A 4387-nucleotide genomic window follows, 5' to 3' on the forward strand; every position below is an offset into this window, starting at 1 on the left:
ATGGACAAACTGCACTGTATCTTGCCAGCAACCTTGTCAGCAATGAGGGGAAAAATTGTGATGCTTTTATTGATTAAAAAAAAAAAAAAAAAATCCTGATACAGACTGTTAACCCAGAATGATGTTTTTATTAGTGCTGTGAAATGATTAAAATTTGTAATCAGATTAATCACAAGGTTGCTGTGGATTAATTTTGACTAATCACAATTATATATCATTCATTTTTTATCTAAATCAATCTTGTTTCATTGTGCATGAGCAAACAGATTCAAGAATGAAGAGAATATATATGCACGTAAGGTGTTTATTAAACACCTTTTAAAGGTTCATGTTAGAATCTGCAACTAACACATGCTTTGCGTTAATATGGTACTTTAAGCTGGAAGTGCTTTAGTGAAAAGAAAACTCCTTCCTGCAGACTGCGTATATTACTGTATGTCAGTCGACTGTTCCGTCTTGGGGGTTTTTTTGTATTCAAATTTCCCACTGAGATCACAGCGTACTGTTTAGTAGGGCCCGACCGATATGGATTTTTTGATTTGATTCCAATATTTGGCAGAAAAAAATTCTGGTAACTCATTAGTCGGCTGATTAATTCAAAGTATATATAATGAATAAAATAACTTCTTTTTTGGTCCCCTAACGCTTACAACAAAGATATGAATTACAGGCAGACCATTTTACTGTTTGACAATGCTTGGTCATTTAGTATTTGTTTAACTTTACAACAGAGCGGAATTATCAAGTACAAAAACATGCGACAAAATATTAAACCTCTGGGAAATTATATAACCTTAAAAAAAGAACCAGTATATATACATCTTATCTTGTACTTCTTGTTGCTGCAAATTAGAGGTAGGTTTTTTATTTTATATATATATATATATATATATATATATATATATATATATATATATATATATATATATATATGCATCAATAGCAATGGCAATGTAGCCATTAGGATAAACCTCTAATAGAGAACAGGTGTATATGTTTCTTTTTTTTTTCACAAGAATCTGAGCTGCCACACAGTATTCTACTGACACTGAATTCCCTAACGAGAGAAAAAAAATGTAACAGATAAAGCCTTGTCATGTATCCAATAAAACAGGTGCACCCCTACAACCCAATATGAAAGCAGCTCAGTGTATCCACTTCAGTCAATGGCATCCTATGGCATCTCTGCAGGCTGCCAACAGCAGGAGGCAGGTAATCAGTTGCCTGTTACTGCCTGCATTAACACATCTGGCCTACCACTGCAAACTATACAAAGTGAAATCCTGTCTACCAGTGATCACAGTGAGTGTGTGTGTGTGTGCGCACGTGCATACAAGACAAAAATCCTGGAAGGGAGATTCAACTGGTCTTTAATACTAAAATTCTCTATGGTCCCTTTGAAGAATTAATTTCAGTGTCAGTTTTATTAGGATTAATTTAAGGTTAGGGATAAAAAAGGTTAGGACTAAGGTTAGTTTTGGTGCCGTAATTGAACTTAAGGTTAGGTAAGGAATAAAATCAGAATCTGATGTTCAGTAGTTAAACATGGTAGGTCAAGTGTGTTCTAAAAACTGCTAACAGATAGTAAGCTTAAACCAACAGTTCATACCAGCACCTCAAAGTGGATAAAATGCATATTTCTTTTATATCAGTCCATCCATTTTAGCAGATTAAGCCGGTCATTTCAGATGTCCCACTTCCCAACACCATGCTCCATTTCCAACTGGGTAATGGTAATCCCAAAGTGTTCCAGGCCAAATGAAATATGTAATCCCTCCATCTCCAGGCTCCTGCCAGGTGCCCAGAAAACTTCCAAAGGAAGGGATCCAGGAGGTATCCAAATCAGATGTCCAAACAACGTCAGCTGGCTCATTTCAACTCAAAGGAGCAGCAGCGCTACTCCGAGCTAACTCTGGATGTCTGAGATGCTCACCTTATTTCTAAGGCTGAGCACAGCTAGCCCATGGAGGAAACTCATTTTAGCTGCTTGTATCCACAACTCCATTCTTTCCTTAACTACTCAGAGCTCATGACCATAGGTGAGGGTTGGAACATAGACCGACTGGCAAACTCCTTCACTTAGACACCAGCTCCCCTTCATTGTGGTATTGTGGAGTGAACAATCTACTGGTTTACAGACAGAAACAGACCTCAGACCCTACAGCAAACTATTGTCCAAATCTGAAGCTCCCCTCAGATTCATGAAGGTAAAAAAGTGAGTTTCATCTAATTTTTTATCTGTCCAGCCGCAACTTTACTGTGTTGGTTCACTTATACTGTTGTAGGAATGTAAAAATAATGTTTTGGACTTGTGTTTTGTGTCTTTCTTCCAGGAGTCATCATTCTTAGAGGTGCTTTAATGGTGCCAGTTTTCTCATCAAATTCACAGCAAGGAAGTGAATACTGTGCATGTGAGTTAATATGATTTCTTTTAATGGAATCTCCTTTGTGCATTTTTTATCATTTCTACATTAGATCCTGGTGTAGGTGTATTCTGAATATTGAACTGACATCAAGTGTTCATTTTGTGCTACATATTACAGTCAACTAATTTAAAAGGCCTTCATATGCCATCACTCATTATTCATTTAACACTGTCAAGGTGAGACTTTTGTATGTTACCAGGTGACCCAGCAGCAGTGAAGAGAGTGAACTGGGTAGGAGAGATGACCCACTGGACCTGGGGGAGACATTTGAGGGAAATCATTTCAGTTTTATATTATTGATTCCATTCACATGCTGTGTAAGGGCTAATCTGTGCGTCCCCACCAAGATCTGAATTTAGAAGTATTTAGAATTTTGATTGAAGTTGCTAAAAAGATAAATTTTATTATGATTCCTCCAATTTCCAACATACTGCTGACAATAATGAATTAGTTTGTCCTGACTATGGGACATGCTTTTTTGTTATTGTTTTGTTTTGTTGTTGTTGTTTTATTTTTATGATATTTAGTCTAGTTTTTAGCCTCTCTATGTTCCCTTTCATTTAGTCTAAAATATGTTGACCACTATTTGACAACAGTTTTGCTCAGATATTCATTTTCTCCTGGAGAGGTATCTCGAAGATGCTGCTATCCCCTGAAAACACCCACATTTGTACCAACTAAACTGTCATGTTTGTATGTTGATGTCACAGCAGTGCTTTGCTTATGTACAGACTCATAGAACGGCTATTGATGCTGCAGATTATTAATCTTGTCGCTTTGAACATTTTTTTTTCTGTAGACTATGAAATATTTTTCTCACCAGAGTAGTAAGACAACTCGTTGTCTGCCACAGGTTTTCATGATGTACTTTTGTTTGTTTTCTCTTTCAAATTACTTTGGTGAAGCTGGACTGTCCGATCTGTTGGTTGTTCTTCCCCCAGCTGAACACTTTATAGCAATGGAGCTCTCTTTTCACACATCTCACAATTATTCTACAAAAATAATATACATATGTAGATTTGAAAAAGTGTAGAGATGAAAAGTGTTCTGGTGCTCTGATGTTTACACTGTGTATGTTGTCCTCAAAACGTTACTTTATAAATTAAGCTATTGTTTTGGACAATTGCATTTATTAAATGAATCTCCTATTTGTTCATGTCAGCTTCTTGATTATTCAAGACCTTAGCTCAAAGCCCTATGCTAGGCTAATAAGGATGAAAGAGAAATGTGGTTTTTCAGTAAATGGGGGAATCTTTATGGAGCTACTGGGCCATAGAAAGAACGTCAAACCTTTCATTAGTGTCTTCATTTGTGGACTGGTGACAACAGTGGCACGACCTTTGCTAGCTGAACATTGGGCACTTAAGAGTGGGTGATGGTGGATGGCAGTGGGGGAGCCTTGGATGACTCCTGGCTGCTGCTGCTGCTGCTTTTATAAATAGCTATTGCAATCGTAATAATAGCCATCTTTGGTGCAATTAAATCAACCATTTTCCTCTTATGGCCTTCACCTCCTGTCACATACATGTCTTGGTTTTATATCGACCTCAGATTGGGGATAGAAGGGTGAAAGGAAGGAAAAAAAGATTCTCAAAAGCTGGAGATTGAGTGCATGGAGGTAGAAGGGGGGTGAGGAAACAGAGAGAGGTCAACAGAGACAGAGAAAGAGGGGGAGTGGGGGGGCAAAAGAGAGACTGAGACAGGCCTTTTGTGTGTGCGCAGATTAATTAGAATCCTTCTGGACTGCCATTGGAGCTCATTAAAAGGAGCCACAGCCATACAGGCATCAAACAAAGAGCTGGGACACTCAATGACTGTGGATGTGAGTATGTGTGAATCTGCATATAGGTATTTCCACGTGTGTGTGTGTGTAATTTTTTTTTTTTACTTACACATACATGAAGCCTATACCTACATTCTTTGTGTGTATGTGTGGGTGGAAAGACAAAATGCTGCCTCTT

At 37.7% G+C, this 4387-nt stretch overlaps 1 long non-coding RNA gene across 1 annotated transcript; it reads left to right on the top strand.

Moving 5' to 3' along the window:
* The first annotated feature begins 977 nt into the window (after positions 1-977).
* LOC118470700 (uncharacterized) lies at positions 978-3582 on the top strand. The gene is made up of 2 exons (XR_004847825.2): positions 978-2411; positions 2626-3582. It is a non-coding gene; the product is annotated as an uncharacterized LOC118470700 (long non-coding RNA).
* Positions 3583-4387: the final 805 nt, after the last annotated feature.

Source organism: Amphiprion ocellaris, chromosome 22, assembly GCF_022539595.1.
Source record: "Amphiprion ocellaris isolate individual 3 ecotype Okinawa chromosome 22, ASM2253959v1, whole genome shotgun sequence".
Classification (NCBI taxonomy): domain Eukaryota; kingdom Metazoa; phylum Chordata; class Actinopteri; family Pomacentridae; genus Amphiprion; species Amphiprion ocellaris.